The sequence below is a fragment of the Planococcus citri genome, chromosome 3, assembly GCF_950023065.1.
Source record: "Planococcus citri chromosome 3, ihPlaCitr1.1, whole genome shotgun sequence".
NCBI lineage: Eukaryota > Metazoa > Arthropoda > Insecta > Hemiptera > Pseudococcidae > Planococcus > Planococcus citri.
The window spans coordinates 5,488,527-5,507,310 of NC_088679.1; the positions used below are offsets into that span (position 1 = coordinate 5,488,527).

Below are 18,784 nucleotides of genomic sequence, written 5' to 3' on the forward strand. Positions count from 1 at the left end.
AGACTACGTACTTGTATTTTTATATAGCTATGCAACAGCTTCTGAAATCGCGATGCACTTATTGCAGAAATTGAGAAAAAAATATGTCAAGGGGATCTGATTTTGATCAATAGGAAGGATAGGTCTACAGGTCTACACTATTCGTCAAATTTAAAGCTCAGAGGTTGAAAAATTGGATACAAATTAAAAAATTGAATTACTTATCTATTTTTGGAAATTTAATACGAGACAAATCTCTATCGTATGTTGCTACCTACTTTTGTTTTTTTTCTCCGATCAAATAAAGCGATCATAATCGTTGAAATATTATCTATTTATTCCTATTAGAAGGATGTTAGGCAACCCATCACTTTCGTCAATAAATATTGATATGGGTTGCGTGAGATATTTTCTCAAAGCATGTCTTGTAGTACCTGTAAGTTGAAATCTATTTCGTACAGGCCATTAAAAAATATACTTACACAATTACACATGCATATTTTCAAATTTTTCTCAAAATTTCTAAAAATGAATTCACTAAACAACAACGAATCTAATAATACAAAGTATATTTTCCACAAAATAGTACCCAAGTACCTACGCATAATTGTAAAAATATTGCTAATTCTAGAAAATATGCAATGAAAGTATCAGCTAGGTTCAGAGCCACCTTGAAGAAGGGGGGGGCGGCAACAAACTGCTTAAGTTAACTCAAAACTTTAAATAAAATTTCGACTGAATTATAAAATCACCGACTGAAAAATTTCAAAAATTTCTCAAAAATTTTGCTCTCTCGCTATTCGCTTGGCTTGGATCGATACATATAAATTTTCCTTATCAAATAATTTTTCTAAGAATGCTCGCTTTTTCAAAAAATTATTTTATATGTGGAAAAGTTTCTTTTAAAAATTTTTTAGGAACAATAAAGTACATAATTATTATTGATTTTTTCCCAATAAATCGCGTTTCATACAAAATTTTTTCAGAGAGGACTCGGACAGCCAATTTGGCAATGTTTTATCGTGAAAAAAATTTTCAGTCGGTATTTTTTCGATCCACATTCCTCTTTTATTCATCAGTTCGAATGGTCTCTGGCTGATGTACCATACAAAAAACGTAAAATTAATTCACTTATACCTGTGTAAAATTATGTATAAGGCTGTTTTTCTTCTGCAGATCACCCCATCTCTTTTTCAACCACGTTGTGTGATCTTCGCAATTTTTATTACGGCAATAGAAAATGAAACCTTCACTTCCATCCTCCAATTTTGTCAATGGACCATTTGAGCAAGTTCGCTGGGGCTTTTGACAAATACACCTGCGAAAGTTTTCAATTTATATTGTAGTACATGTCTTGTTATTTTTAACAGCGTATTGAAATAGGGTGTGGCGAATAGCGCCATCTATCGATAATTGAGAATAGTAGATATATCATTATGATGAGCACGTTGTAATTAAGATACGATGATGTTTTTTTGATTAAATTAAATATGACGATTTTCATTTCTCTTCTTTTGAAATGCGCGTGTTTATTTAATGTGAATTATGATATCGTCACATAGGGGGTTCGATTTGAACCAGTAGAAAACGGATCTTGAAAATATGAGCCTAAATCGATCGAAAGTGTCACAAAGAGAATGAATTCGAGTTTGTTTATATGCGTTAAATTTTATTTTCTTCTTTGTTCCAGAGTTTTTTCAAAAACATGGAGAATCTGAAAATTTTGTTGAGGCTCCAGAACGCTTCATTCGAACTGTCGCCAAGTAATTGGAGAGAGCGAAAATAGGGCCAAAATCAGATTTTGGTCTGATACGTACATATATACCTACCATAAACTGGGGTAACATTGAAGGGTGCGGTTTTTCATCACGTATGCTCCATGGCGGTGGAACTATGAAGAATAGAGCAATTCTGACACCGGGAATGGATAGAGTTCACTTTGGCAATTATTTTTCCTATTTTATCATTTTCAACTACTGGTTCCAACACCAATAAAAAAGCAAATGAAAAAAAGTGGTGTTTTGATTAATTTTAATTAATGTGAAAAGCTTGATGTCTGGAATTTTGAATTTTCAAATAATGAGTGAAGTGACATTATAGATGTGTTGGTGCACCTCCTGACTACAAATTAGCGCATTTGTTCATGTGCCAAAGTTCTTCCCTGAGGAGTAGAAAAATAATATTCAAACTGGGGTAACTTTGAAGGCTACAAAAAAATTATGAAATTTCAATAAAATTGGCAAAAAATGCCTGAAAATGCTTGAAAACTTGTTAAAAATGGTGTGAAAACTTGAAAAACAGCTCTACAATCATTGAAAAATCATGAAATTTGGTCAAATTGGCCAAAATGCATGAAAAACGTCTGAAAACTAGGAAAATTTCAAATTATCATTTTGGAGCACTCTTTCATAAATTCAATTGTGAATATATGGATCATTTTGTAGGTGTTTGACGCGTATAAAGTGACCAAGAAGTGAATATTCATGTTTTTGATAATTTTTGACCTTGAGCAATGCACATTTCAAGGGGCCTTCAAAGTTACCCCAAACGCTGGGTAACTTTGAAGGGCACTTCTTTTGGCTTTTGCGCCTGACAGGAAAAAGGTAGACAAGTTCTGTAAACGCCAAAACGTAGTGCTGACATAGCTTTATCAAAAGCACCGCACACATTTCCCCTACCTCCGCCATTCATGCCTCTAAACATGAAAAATTCTGAAAAATCCTTCAATGTTACCCCAGTTTACGGTACGTCTAATCTAATTTTGATTTTTTCATGAAAAGGGACCTTTCAATTTGTAAAAATTTGCCAAAAATCGAAAAATAAGTTTCTGCAGCGACGCCTGGAATTTTTGGTGAGGTGCATTTTTGGGTCCTTTTTCAATTGCTTTCTGGTTAGGATACTTCCGTTGTAACTATCGGATTTTTCTGTACAGAATAGGTAGCGCGAAATTTTACTTACCTTGTAGCATTGTCAACAGGATTAATAGAATAACCGACATCATCTTCATCATCCTCGGGCAGGGGCTGAATACTTTTCGTCGTTAATATACCACAAGGACCATCAATCGCACACTTTCTTGTCACACCCTCTTCTTTATTATCCTTAAAAAAATTATTTCACGTTAAATAAAGTTGGCGAAATTATCTGAACCAGACGCTGTAGATTGAAATTCCAATCGCGTGAATCAGCCACGAAAGAAAAATCAGTTAAAAAATCAAAATTTTAAAAATTGTATTAAAAATGTTCAAGAATTTCATGTCTTCTCCCCCTCCCTTTTTAAATTATATTATAAAAATACGTATTCTGAATCACTTACCAACGTTTTCTCATGAAAATTTAAAAGTAGATGAGCAAGCAGCTGAAGACCTACGTAATATTCCTTTTGTCTTGGAGTAAGGCAGGTGATGTTGGCAGGTATGACCGAGTATTCAGAATTGTTGGTGATCTTGGCAAGTAGTACGTCTGGCAATAATGAGTCATATGAATTCTCGGCGATGTTGATAGGGGAAGTTTGAACTATTGATATTGATAAATAAAAAAACAGGCCGACACTAAATTGGATCAACATATTGAAATACGTTATTTCGTTTTTAAATATAGCAGTTTCTTTGAAGTGTCTTGTCACAGTCACTTTTAAAACTAAAAAAATTTCGTTCACAAAATTGTAATGGAAAGACTAGTCGAATGCCCTTTAATCGAATTGATAAAGTTTACTGTTTACTCTTCAGGTACGAAGGTTCTTCTTGTTGACCAAGTAGGTAATTAGGATATTACTTGCACTTTATCACACTCACCAGGACTTTGTAAAGTTTGAACTTTGAACGCGAAATAAACTTGAAACACAATGAGGAAGATTTTACCTTAAACATATATTGTCAAATTTAACAGTTATTCAATGTATGTACATATTGTGTACCTACGTCACAAGTCGATTTACGAGTAAAACGTATTACATATATAAGCAGGCTTTTTTTGTATTTCTTTTCTGAGGGGGACGCTAAATTGAAGTTGCAAGCCTCTAATTTTCATACCACCCCCTTCCCCAGCCACTGTACACAATTTGAATTTTTGAGAGAAAAAAATCGAAGTTTCAATCTTTAAATTCTTACAAAATTTCATCAAATATGGAGATGGAAAGCTGAAAATTACTTTACACTCCAATTTTAACACCTTCTGAAGACGACTTCAGGTGGGTTCAAGTCATTTTGGAGCCTCCAGCGACTTTTTGAAAATTATTGGAGCCTTCAGTAATTTTTTTGAAACTCGAAATTTCCACAAAATTTTATCAAAATGGAGTTGGAAAGCTGGAAATTATTCTGCAAACTAATTTCAATACGCTACGAAGTCAACTGCAGGGGAATTTCAAGTCATTTTGGAGCCTCCGGCTATTTTTTTAAAATTACTGGAGCCACCAGCAAATTTTTGAAACTTGAAATTTCCCCAAAATTTCATCAAACGGAGATGGAAAGTCGAAATTCATTCTGCAAACTAATTTCAATACGATACGAAGTCGACTGCTGGTGGATTTCAAGTCATTTTGGAGTCTCCAGCAACTTTTTGAAAGGTCGTATGGCGTTTTTTGAAAAATTTAAATTTACAAAAAGTAGCTGGAAGCTTCAAAACCATTTGAAACCACCATGTAGTCGACTTCATAATATTGTATTGAAAATTATTCTGCGAAATAAATTTCAGCTTTCCATCTCCATTGATGAAATTTTGTAAAAATTCAAAGTTTAAAAAATCTGCTGGAGCCTCCAGTAATTTTCAAAAAGTTGCTGGAGGCTCCACAATGACTTGAATCCACCTGAAGTCGTCTTCAGAGAGTGTTAAAATTGGAGTGTAGATAGTAATTTTGAGCTTTCCATCTCCATTTGATGAAATTTTGTAAAAATTCAAAGTATAAAAAATCTGCTGGAGGCTCCAGAATTTTCAAAAAATCGCTGGAGGCTCCAAAACAACTTGAAATTTACCTGCAGTACTTCGTAGCGCATTGAAATTAGTTTCCAGAATAAATTTCAGCTTTCCAACTCCATTTTGATGAAATTTAGTGGAAATTTCGAGTTTCAAAAATTTTCTGGAGGCTCCAAAACTGCTCAAAACGGTTTGAAACAGTTTCCAATCGATTAGGCATGTCGAAAATAGGGTATATCTCAAATTTCAGCTTTCTTGATCAATTAGGTAAAATTTTGATTTTTCACCTCATTTTTGGCCAGAATTTGATTTTCAAAAATTCACCAACAATCGAAAAATGCACTTTAGTACTCGAAATTTTGACAGGTGAAAAATTTTTGCCTGATCTTTCGATCTACCTTTGTAAGGTTTAAAAAATTTCGTGCAAGGCCTATGTTGGAACGCAAAATCTGCGATTTCGGCTGATCTGCCAATCAAAACGGCGCAATGAAAATCGCCGCCATTTTGTAAGTAGGGCCACTTTTTTTTGAGTACAAGGGCTAGAAATATTCCTCAGGACTCCCCCTTTAAGAAATTTGTCCCCGGGGATCGATCGGGGAGGGGGGAGGGGGTTGCAATAATACTTGAGCGGGCTCCCCGACGTGCAAGATAAGTACTGAGGTACAAACGTGAATGCTAAATTTTAGATTTACGAATAATTTTCATCGTAATTCTAATCTCGTTTTCGCACTTTACTATTCCGATAATTCAACATTTTTAAAAAAAGTTACCAAAATTTGTTCATTTTTTCCTAATTCGTTCATTTTTTTAGTTTTTGTACGGATATTTACTCGACACACGAATAAAATACCCTGACTACTCAAACTGACTTTTACTAACTTTAAACTAAAAACATCTCGAACAAAAATATTCAAATAAATAGAAATATTTATTTTGAAACTGCGGTCGTTGACCTGGATGGGTACAACGAACCGTACGTAGAATTATAACAAGCTCCAAGAGCTTAGACTACTTAACCATTTAAAGTTTACAATCGTATTAACGCGTCGAACTTATGTATATAGACATTATTGGTATTACGTCACAATGAGGAAGAATGGTTCTTGCTGTGCGCTGATTGGCTGGTTGGTTTGTTATTAAATTATCAGTCAAGTTGGCGCAAAATTACGTCTAATTAATCAAATATCTCAGTAATTACTGAGAATAATTAAAAAGTAATTAGATATTTTAAATCTACGCATCTGAAAACATACATGAGAAGTTCAAAAATGAATAAAGTGGAAATTCTCGCGAAATAAATCGTTTATCAGTGTTAGGAATTCTGGTTTTTATCATTGTAAACAGAGAGCACAATTCGCGACACTGATAAACGATTCATTTCGCGAGAATTTCCACTTTATTCATTTTTGAACTTCTCATGTATGTTTTCAGATGCGTAGATTTCAAATATCTAATTACTTTTTAATTATTCTCAGTAATTACTGAGATATTTGATTAATTAGACGTAATTTTGCGCCACAAACCAACCAGCCAATCAGCGCTCAGCAAGAACCATTATGCCTCATTGTGACGTAATACCAATAACGTCTATAACGATTACACTTTCAAAATGCTCGAAAAAACAATAGCCAAGTATTTCCCATAAGAGACCATAACGTTTTGGGCTCCTGGCGCACTAACCATTTATATTTTACATAACCGAACGACAATATAAATAAAAACAAAAATTTAGATTTGGAACCTAAATTACACGTAGATTAAAGTTACGGGTAGCGTTACACTACAATTTTGCCAACAGTTTTTATGGAAATTTTTCGATAATTTCAAATTTTCTTTGGGGGGGGGGACGGCGTCCCCCTGCGTCCCCCCACAAAAAAGTCCTGCATATAAGTATTTATTTGTTTTTTCTGCTGGCTGAAAAAAAACAGAATGGTCTAATAATTGAAATATTGTATCAACACAAACTGACAAACTGAGATCTATTTCTGCCAAATTCCTACATAATCAACCACGAAGAGGAAACAGCTCTGTGTAAAATATGTATTGGACAATCAAATTTTACCCATAAAATTTCATAATCGGCATTTGTTCAATTTGGAGTTTTTTTTTCAATTTTTTTTTGCATTTTTTCATTGTTTTTCAATAGTTATATATAATTTTTTTTCTATTTTTAGAAATTTTTTGAGTTATTTTTTTGGTGTTTCTTCGTGCTTGATGAAATTATGTTTCAATTCGTTTAATTTTTTTGAGTTTTTGTTGTTGTTGTTTTTTTTTCAAAATTAATTTTAATTATCATTTTTTCCTGTTTTGGAAAAACTTTTAGAATTTTTTGTTTTTGTGTTTACAATTTGTTATTCGCTTTTTGTCTTTCATCTTGAAAGAAATTCTTTTTTCATAAGAATAGGTAAATTTTTTTCTGCCTTTGACATTTTCAAAAAGTAAAACAGCTGATATGTTCTTGATCCAGAAATTCAGAATTAAACAACTATTTAGACACGATCGAAACGAGGGCAAACGTTCTCAAAAATGCGTAATTCAAGTTCCAAGAAAAGTTGTCTGTTTGCCGATTTATCGAGTATAAATCTTGCAACTTCAACTTGTAGGACAAAATTTTCTCATTTAGATCGAAAATTCTCAACTATATGTATGTTGATACCTACTTTTGTTTTTTTTCTCGATCAGATAAAGCGATCATGATCGTTAAAATATTATCTATATTCCTATTAGAAGGATGTTAGGCAACCCATCACTTTCGTCAATGAATATTGATACCTGCGCGGGTTCCGTGAGATATTTTCTTAAGACATGTCGTGTAGTACCTGTAAGTTGAAATCTATTTCGTGCAGGCTATTTAAAAATTATACTTACATACACGTTTTCAAATTTTTCTCAAAATTCCTAAAAATGAATAAGTACACTAAACAACAACAAATCAAATAATACAAAGTATATTTTTCACAAAATAGTACATACCTACCCTAAGTACCTACTACCTACTCATAATTTTAAAAATATTGCTAAGTTCTAGAAAATATGCTATGAAAGTATCAGCTAGATTCAAAGCCACCTAGAAGAGGGGGGGGCAGTCATTTCTCAGTCGGCATTTTCTGTAAAATTTCACCCAAATCGTCGGCCAAATTTTAGAAGATAAATGATTGAGTTTCACCAATTTTTTCCAACAAACTGCTTAATTAAAATCTTTAAATAAAATTCCGACTGAATTATAAAACCATCGACTGGGAAATTTCGAAAATTTTTCAAAAATTTGGCATTTTTCAAAAATTTGGCACCCTCGTTTCGCTTGGACAGATACCTGCATACCTATTAGTTTTCCTTATCGAATGATTTTTCTAAAAATGTTCATTTTTTCAAAATTTTATTCTCGTGAAGGAGTTTTTTTAATATTTTTTTTTCTCTGAATCGTCTTTCATTCAAATTTTTTTCAGAGGGGACTCAAACAGCCAATTTGGCGAATATTTTATCATGAAAAAACATTTCAGTCGGTATTTTTGCGATCCACATCTCTCTTCTATACACCAGTTCGAATTGTCTCTGTAAAATTAATTCACCTTTACCTGTGTAAAATTATGTATAAGGCTGTTTTTCTTTAGATCACCCCATCTCTTTCTCAACCACGTTCTGTGATCTCCGCAATTTTTATTACGGCAATAGAAAATAAAACCTTCACTTCCATCCTCCAATTTCGTCAATGGGCCATTTGAGCAAGTTCCTTGGGGCTTTTAACAAATACACCTGTGAAAGTTTTCATCACCTCAGATGAAGATATTGCTAATATTTTTGCTACATGCTTTGCCAATGTTTCAGCAGATGAATCATATGACCTTAATTTCCAAAACTTTAAAGTAGAAACTGAAAAATCAACTTTAAATTTCAACTCAGATAACTTTGAAACCTACAACCTACCTTTTAATATGGATGAACTTGATTATGTTCTGAATCACAACATTAAAAATTCCTCCCCTGGTCCTGACAATATTCATCCTTTTATGCTAAAATACCTTCCAGAGCAGGCAAAGTTACAGCTTTTAAATCTCTTTAATAGAATCTGGCTTTCAGACTCCTTCCCTAACTCATGGAAAAATGCTGTAATAATTCCAATCCTAAAACCAAATAAAGAAAATTCGTCCCCTTCTAGTTATAGACCAATTTCTCTTACTTCTGTACCTTGCAAAATTTTAGAAAAAATGGTGAGTAAACGACTTGTATGGTTCATTGAATCTACAAACTCTCTCAATAATAGCCAGAGTGGTTTTCGTAAGAAAAGATCCACCACTGATCATCTTTTTTCTCTTCAACAAGAGGTTTCCACTGCCTTTGAAAATAAGGAAAGTGTTATTTCAATTTTCTTTGACTTAGAGAAGGCTTATGATAGAGCATGGAGGTACAAAATTCTTGGAAAAATCCACTCAATTGGAATTCGAGGACATCTTGCTCTCTTCATTGCAAATTTTCTTTCTGATCGTAAATTTCAAGTTAGAATAAATAATACCTTATCACAAGTATATGAAATTCAAAATGGTGTTCCACAAGGCTCTGTATTGAGTACAACTCTTTTTATTCTCCTTATTGATAGTATTCATAGCATTATCCCTCCCCCAATGTCACTAAGATTATTTGCAGATGATATGAACATCTCCCTATGTTTCAAAGACTTACAAATAGCACAGCTCTTTATCCAAGAAACCCTTGATAAAATTCAAGAATGGGCAGATTCAAATGGTCTCTCATTTTCACAGTCTAAAACCCATTGCATTCTTTTTTCTAGAAAAAACAAAATTGAACTTCCTTCCCTAACTCTCAAAGGTAAAAAACTTGAATTCAAATCAAATACAAAATTCCTTGGATTGATTTTTGATTGCAAGCTCAAATGGACACCTCACTTTTTATCCATCAAACAGAACTTAATGAAAACCCTAAATCTATTGAAAGTGATTAAAAATCCAAAATATAACCCTTCAAGATCCCTTTTACTTCAGTTATATAGATCTCTAATTAGAAGCAAAGTAGAATATGGCTGTCCAGCCTATATCAGTGCATCAGATAAAAACCTATCAATCCTTAAAGTAATACAAAATGCTGCCTTACGCCTATGTATTGGAGCATTACCATCCTCTCCTATAGACAGCATCTACTGTGAAGCTAGTGAACCCCCTCCAAACTTCAGGAATTTCTATATTACTAATAAATTCATTGTATCAGCAACAACAAATCCAACAAACCCAGTCAGAACTTTAATCAAAAAACAAATTCAAAATATTTCAAACCATTCTGAAAATCACTCATGTATTCTCCAAAATTCTTTAGGAAATTACCATGTAAGCCTATTAGACCTCACTTCCGAATACAATAAATTTCCTCCCTGGGAATTAATTTTACCAGAATTCAATCTATCCTTATCCCAATATAAAAAAAATGAGTACCCACCTGGTTTCATCAAAGAAAAATATACTGAGATCATAGCAGAATATCACGAATTTATTTTATGCTTCACAGATGGTTCTAAAAATGAGTTTGAATATGCAGGCTATGCTTTTTCTATTGATGGTAAAATTACCAACTTCACAGCTCATAAATATTCTTCAATTTTCAATTTAGAAGTTTCTGCTATACTCCATTGCCTACAAAAGATCTCTACTTCAAAAAGCCCTAACAAAAAATTCCTGATTCAGTCAGACTCACTCTCTGCTCTTTTATCAATTCAAAACAAATTTTCTGAACATCAACTTGTTCATAAGATCCATCAAATCATCTATAAACTTCAGTCTACTGACAAAATTATTAAATTTATGTTTGTCCCAAGTCATGTAGGCATTGAAGGAAATCAGGCAGTAGATGAATCAGCTAAAACAGCTGTTACCCCCTCTAAAATTTTCTCTGTGACCCATGATGATGTTATTAACATTCTAAAAATCATCCAAAACTCCAACTGGCAAAACCTATGGAACTCAAAAACAAATCACAAACTATTTACCCACAAAAAATCAATCCTCCCTTGGAAGCACCTCAGTCACCTAAATAGATCAGAAGAAATTATAATCACCCGCCTCCGAATTGGTCATACCAAATTAACCCACAGCTATTTGTACACCAAAGCTCCTAAACCCACCTGCCAATTCTGTAATTCTGAAATAATCTCCACCCAACACCTTCTATTCTACTGTCCCTCCCTCAAAACAAAACGTCAATCCTTAAACATTTCAGACCTCAACCCTACAATTCCTGACAACATCAAGCAGATGGAAAACATTCTTAAATACATCAAAGAAATCAATCTTTCAAACCAAATCTAGACAAACCCCTGGAAACTGGGCGTAAAAATCCTGGCAATTATACACGCCCAGTATAAAAAAATGTCAAAAAAAAAAAAAAAAAAAAATTTATATTTAAGTAGGTACCTTGTTATTTTTAACAGTGTATTGAAATACAGGGTTGGATTTGAATCAGTTATAGAAAACGGATCTTGAAAATATGAGTCTACATCGATCGAAAGTGTTACAAAAAGGATAAATCCGAGTTTACTTTATAGGTGTTAAATTTCAGTTTCCCTTTACTTCCAGTTTTTTTATTTTTTTTTTTCGAAAAATGGCCTCCTAGAGGCTCCAGTCCAGAACGCTTCGAAACCATCGCCAATTAACATGGTAAGAGCAAAAATAGGACAGAAATAAAATGTTGACCTTTCACGTCAATTTTGATTTTTTTTTCTCGAAAAGGACCTTTGAATTTGTAAATTTTGGGTCTTTTTTAGATTCCGTTGTAACTATCTGATTATTCTGTACAGAATAGGTATAAGTTAATTGGTATAGGTGATAGATTGTTCAGCGTGAAATTTTACTTACCTTGAATTCTTCTCATTAGGATCAGTAAAAGGACCCTCATCATCCTCATTATCTTCGGGCAAAGGCTCAAATCTTTTCATCGTTAATATACCACAAGGACCATCATACGTACACTTTCTTGGCACACCTTCTTCCAGATTATCCTGATAAAATTATTTCACATGAAATAAAATTATAATTATGTTAAAATAACTACATAAACCAGCCGCATGTCGATTGAATTTCCAGTCGCGTGCATCAGCCACGAAAAAAACATCAGTTAAAAAATCAAAATTTAAAAAATTGTAGGGCTATTAAAAATGAAAAAATTTTCACGTTTTCCTTTCTCCTTCTCTTGAATTATAAATATATTCTGAATCACTTACCATCGTTTGCTCACGAAAATTTAAAAGTTCATTAGCCATCATCTGAAGCCTTGCGAAATGAAACTTGTGACTTGGAGAAATGCAGGTGCTGTTGGCAGGCATGACTGAGTATTCAGAATCGTCGATGGTCTTGGTAAGTAAGGCGAATGAGTAATAATCTTCGAAGGTGTTGATAGGGGAAGTTTTAACTATTGATATTGATAAATAAAGAAATAGGCCGACACTAAATTGGATCAACGTATTGAAATTCCCCATTATTTCGTTTTTGAATATTGCAGTTTCTTTGAAGTGTTTTATCACAGTCAATTTTAAAATTAGAAAGAAAAATTTGTTTAACAAAATTGCAATGGAAAGACTAGTCGAATGTCCTTTAACCGAATTGACGAAGTTCACTCTTCAGGTACCTACGAAGGCTTTTCTCGTTATAACTAAGTAAGTAGGTAGGTAATTATGATGTTACAACTTGTTGCCTTGCCTATTTAACCGATCTCCCAAAGCATCAATTCGTCTTCGTGATTAGTTCTTCTTATCCTTAGCACTTTATCACACTCGACACGACTTCGTAAAGTTTGAACTTTGAACGCGAAATAAACTTGAAATACAATGAGGAAGCTTTTATCTTATATATTGTCAACTTTCGCGAAATCACCGAATTAACTGATTAATATAGGTATTTAGGCCTTTCAAAAATCCGAATAGGTACCTAATTTAAATTAACGTTCCTAGAATTCTCTCGCACATCATACCTGTGGTCGAGTCATCAGTGAACTTGACAAGATTTTCAGATGAATCTGTCTTTCACGTTATATAATAATATCTACCTACGAAGGAGCATGCGCGACTTGGTAGATACAATGGTATATTCTTCCACACGTAATGGCCATGTATCGCATCACAAAAGTGTTTCATTCGTGTTCGACCAATAATGTATTTTACTAAATAAAGAGGGCCTATAAATTATAGGTAATGAAAGAATCTGGTTCTCAGATTCAAGTAGAGATAAGGTCAATGCATCGATATGTTGGTATAATAAGGCTTTTGACGTATTGCGGGTTGCATATCGGTTTGCCTGAACTTTATCGGTTTGGTGGGCATTCTTATCAGTGAGTATCAAAATGTCATATTTTGAGCAATTTTCATAAGGTGTTTTTGAAATGTATAGCTTTTATTTAGTTTTTTCTTCAATTTTAAACACTGTTAAACCCTGTAATGGAAAAAGATCCTCTCTTCGTCGAGTTTTAAAGAAGTTGACAAAACGTCTTTGAACCTCGACAAAGAGCGGATCTTTTTCCATCACAGGATTCAACAGTGTTTAAAATTGATGGAAAAACTAAATAAAAGCTATAAATTTCAAAAAAACCTTGTGAAAATTGCTCAAAATATGAAATTTTGATACTCACTGATAAGAATGCCCACCAAACCGATAAAGTTCAGGCAAACCGATATGCAACCCGCAATACGTCAAAAGCCTTATAGACTGCTACTCTTACAGGACGCACCCCCTCCTTCCATATTACACACTACTCATTATCCTTAGCTAGTCAGACCCCAACTGTGCAGAGGTGACACAGCTCAGCCAGAATGATTTTAATGGTTGTGATAAATAACTACGAGTTTAGTTATCCTCCCGATTCGCGAATTTTTATGTTCCATGTTATGCTTTTGCATCAACACGATAAATTAATATCTAACATGCATCTCGTATCTGTTCCATGACATGTATTACGTATGTACTTTAGTTCCTAAAAATTCCAAAACTCTTACTAAAAAAAATGTCGAAAAATTAAGTTGGTAGGTACATACCCAACAAGATTGTACAGAGTGCGTAAAAATATCGAGTACCCCCAAAAAAGTTTTTTTAAAAAAATTAAAAATGTAGTTTGGCAACGTGAAATAGATGCACATGATTGATGGAATGTAATCGTCTCAGTCCAACAACCAATAATGTGCTATCATTATTATCATTCACTGTGACCAACCCAAACATTTAGCAAAGAAACGTTTTCAGGGGTACTCGATATTTCTGCACACCCTATACAGTGTACACCTAATTAATAAGCACATCTCTGCTTTCAACGGAACCAATGTAATATTATTTGAGTAAGTTTCGCACCGAAATAAAAATCCATTATGAGGTAGGTAATCGTAATAAACGTGTAGCGTTTCAAGTTTGAGAACTGGTTTACAAGATCGCCATCGCGTCGGTTAAAATTAGAGGTCAAAAAATATGGTGAACTGCGCCCCGTGTTTGGCCATATATACTTTCTGTCTGGGTCTAGAAAAGTGTTTTAAAATACTGTTTCGGCTTTAACACTTCAGCGTAAGAAATTTTTTTTTAGTTGATATAGTGATATAAGGAATTATTGGTATTGGTAAGATAGGTAATAATCAGACATAATAGCAAGATAGTAGGAAATAACTCCTCAGGGGGTGAGAAATTCCCTATGCCTAGTTCAAAGGAATAGGCAACTCAATAATCCTCAGGTACTATACATACTAGATTTTTCTGAACTCCATAACCAATTAAATTAGTTACGAGACAACAATACTATAGAGATTTATTGATGAAATAAATATCAATGCACTGTATAATACGTCGTGAATATCATAAGATATTAATTCTAAAATACACAAGGTGAATTAATATAGTATCATAAAATAGATGATTAGCTCTAGATTACGTTATGCGAGGGACGAATTTACTCAGGGTGTTTAATCCTGGCACACATGAGAATTACGTTCGTGATTCAAGCCAGACTAAATTTATCTAATCATAAATATTAATCCTTACTCTGCTCGTAAGTAGGTAATATATCTAAAATATATGAAATAGTTTCTCTACTTACGAGACGCTTCTACATTGTTAGCAATAAAAGCATCGACAATGTGATTGGTGGAGAGTGTTCCAACTCATACCCAACTATTCGCGTTAATCGTCTCCAATTAAGGGGTCTGTTACCTACGACGATTCTGTATCCATCATCTCGTAATACATTTTGGGACTGGGTACATACTCTCATGGTCGACGAATGAGAGATGATCCAAAATACCATAAAACGCGCTAATTCATTGAATCTCAAACGTTTTATGTTAATTGACACAAATTCACACCGAACAAGCGGGTAATACTTAGGATTGAAATGCAAGGAGGCCATAGCCTAATAAAGTCTAGATGGTTGACCACTGTACCGAGAGCTCGAGATCTTGCACAGGTAGTGAAGATGATATTTTTCGCCATCCTGGTCCAGACCCAGGATCGCGGTAATTTGCATACGTAACCTTTCCCCGCTACCTCTAAACCAGTTATTATATGAAGTACCACTATAGGAATAGTTACAATAGTGACCACCTACGGCAGTCAGGGCATATCTGCTCATCACATAGTATGACACAAAAGTAGTGCTCGGTGGCTTTTATATTTTTCCAAGTTAGTCCGGCATATGACAATAGGAGGAATTGCACCCCCCCCGCCGATCCTCCGGGACAACTTTTTTCTTAAAGGGGACATCCTAAGAAACATTTTAAAGCAAACTTGCCAAGAAAAAGTTGGCCTTACTTACAAAATGGCGGCCATTTTGATTGACAGGTCAGCCGAAATCGCAGATTTTGCGTTTCAACATAGGACTTGCGCGAACTTTTTCAAACTTTACAAAAGTAGATCGAAAGATCATGCAAAAATTTATCACCTGTCAAAATTTCAAGTGCTAAAGTGCGTTTTTCGATTTTTGGTGAATTTTTGAAAATCGAATTTAGGCCAAAAATGAGGGAAAAAATTAAAATTTTACCAAATCGACCAAGAAAGCTGAAATTTGGGATATACCCTAGTTTCGACATGCCAAAGCGATTGGAAACGGTTTCAACCCGTTTTGAGCAGTTCTGGAGCCTCCAGCAGATTTTTGAAACTCGAAATTCCCACAAAATTCCATCAAATTGGAGCTGTAAAGCTGAAATTTATTCTAAAAACTAATTTCAATACGCTACGAAGTACTGCAGGTGGATTTCAAGTCGTTTTGGAGCCTCCAGCGACTTTTTGAAAATTCCTGATGCCTCCAGCAGATTTTTGAAACTTTAAATTTTCACAAAATTTCATCAAATAGAGATGGAAAGTTGAAATTTACTCTATACTCCATTTTCAACACCCTCTGAAGACGACTTCAGGCGGGTTCAAGTAATTTTAGGGCCACCAGCGACTTTATTTGAAAATTACTGGAGCCTCCAGTAGATTTTTGAAACTTCAAATTTTCACAAAATTTCATCAAATGGAGATGGAAAGCTGAAATTTACTCTACACTCCAATTTTAACACCCTCTGAAGACGACTTCAGGCGGGTTCAAGTCATTTTAGGGCCTCCAGTGACTTTTTTGAAAATTACTGGAGCCTCCAGTAGATTTTCGAAACTTGAAATTTCCCGCAAATTTAATTTATCAAATGGAGTTGGCAAGCTGGAATTTACTTCGCAGACTACATGGTGGTTTCAAATGGTTTTGAAGCTTCCAGCTACTTTTAGGGAATTTCAATTTAGAAAAAAAACGTCATACAACCTTTCAAAAAGTTGCTGGAGGCTTCAAAACGACTTGAAATTCACCAGCAGGCAACTTCGTAGCGTATTGAAATTAGTTTGCAGAATTAATTTCAACTCTCCATCTTGGTTTGATGAAATTTTGGCGAAATTCAAAGTTTCAAAAATCTGTTGGAGGCTCCAGTAATTTTCAAAAAAAGTCGCTGGAGGCTCCAAAACCGCTCAAAACGGGTTGAAACCGTTTCCAATCGCTTTGGCATGTCGAAAATAGGGTATATCCCAAATTTCACCTTTCTTGGTCAATTTGGTAAAATTTTGATTTTTTCCCTCATTTTTGGCCTAAATTCGATTTTCAAAAATTCACCAAAAATTGAAAAACGCACTTTAGCACTTGAAATTTTGACAGGTGATAAATTTTTGCACGATCTTTCGATCTACCTTTGTAAAGTTTGAAAAAGTTCGTGCAAGTCCTATGTTAAAACGCAAAATCTGCGATTTCGGTGACCAGTCAATCAAAATGGCCGCCATTTCGTAAGTAAGGCCAACTTTTGTTTTGGCAAGTTTGCTTTAAAATGTTCTTTAGGATGTCCCCTTTAAGAAAAAAGTTGTCCCGGAGGATCGGCGGGGGGGGGGGTGCAATTAGTCCTATTGTCATATGCCGGACTAAGTGGAAAGAGCTAGCAAGATGAATGCAGCGGCGTTGAATAGGGAAACATAAGGGCTTTCAAAAGCGACCATGAAAATTTCAGGTCCATGCACAGGGTGTCCACAAATTGAAAAACCAGTTTCGAGTTTGGTCAAAAAATTCAAATTGGTTTTTACTGGCGCAATGTATTCTACACTTTAAGGCGACAAAAACGTGATATGAATTTTTTGAAACCAGTTCCTTAATTTGCAACCAGTTTACAAAAAATACCCAAAAATTGTAGATAGAGAAAAAAGCTCGAAACAAAAGTTGTAGAGCGTAAAAAATCACACAATTCTGTCCAATCACATTTTGAAACCGGTTCATTGGTTCGCATTTAGCAACCAGTTTTTGACAATCAACTAAAAATTGAGCTTGGAATAATAAGTAGTTGTAGAGCGTATAAAAAAATCGAACTATTTTCGCGGATCGGATTTTGAAACTGGTTCATTAATTTGCAACCAGTTATCAAAAATTACCTAAACATTGGAAATTGAGAAACAAGCTTGGAACAAAAGTTGTGGGGCGTGAAAAATTACACAATTCTGTTCAATCACATTTTGAAACCGATTCATCGGTTCCCATTTAGGAACCAGTTTTTGACAATCACCTAAAAACTGAAGATAGAGAAAAACACTTGAAACAGAAGTTGTAGAGCGTGAAAAATTTACACATTTTTACTGATTGTATTTCGAAACTGGTTTATTAATTTGCAGCCAGTAATCGAAAATTACCCAAAAATATGTACATAGTGAAAAAAGCTTGAAACAAAAGTTATGGAGTGTGAAAAATAATACAATTCTGGGTAATCACATTTTGAAAACGGTTCATTGGTTTGCATTTAGCAATCATGTTTTTCACAATCACCAAAAAATTAGAGATTGAGAAAAAACTAAAAAGTTTGAAACATAAGTGTTGTAAAGTGTGAAAAGTTGAAGTAGGTATTTTTGCTAATCAGATTTTGAACCCAGTTTATTTATTCGCAGCAAGCCATCGAAAGTTACCTGATGCAAATTAATCAGCCATTTTCGAAATCCGATCAGCAAAATTATGTCAATTTTTCACGCTCTACAACTTCTGTTTCAAGTTTTTTTCTCTATCTTCAATTTTTAGGTGATTGTCAAAAACTGGTTGCTACGTAAATGCGAACCAATGAACCGGTTTCAAAATGTAATTAGACAGAATTGTGTAATTTTTCACTCTCTACAAGTTTTGTTTCAAGCTTTTTTCTCTATCTACAATTTTTGGGTATTTTTTGTAAACTGGTTGCAAATTACTGAACCAGTTTCAAAATCCGATCCGCGAAAATAATTCAATTTTTTAGGCTCTACAACTTTTGTTCCAAGGTTTTTTCATCTATTTTCAATTTGAATTTTTTGACCAATTCGGTTTTTCAATTTGTGGACACCCTGTGCATTGGCCTGAAATTTTCAATGCCGCTTTTGAAAGCTCTTATTTCACCCTGACG

General features: G+C 34.1%; 2 long non-coding RNA genes across 2 annotated transcripts; both read right to left on the reverse strand.

The window, feature by feature from the left end:
* Nucleotides 1-531: 531 nt before the first annotated feature.
* LOC135840987 (uncharacterized) lies at nt 532-3,687 on the reverse strand. Its single transcript, XR_010557821.1, has 3 exons — nt 3,296-3,687; nt 2,938-3,080; nt 532-1,297 (listed from the first exon to the last, which is right to left on the reverse strand). It is a non-coding gene; the product is annotated as an uncharacterized LOC135840987 (long non-coding RNA).
* Nucleotides 3,688-9,436: 5,749 nt separating this feature from the next.
* On the reverse strand, nt 9,437-12,863 carry LOC135840734 (uncharacterized). Its single transcript, XR_010557780.1, has 2 exons — nt 12,113-12,863; nt 9,437-11,890 (listed from the first exon to the last, which is right to left on the reverse strand). It is a non-coding gene; the product is annotated as an uncharacterized LOC135840734 (long non-coding RNA).
* Between the last annotated feature and the right edge of the window lie 5,921 nt (nt 12,864-18,784).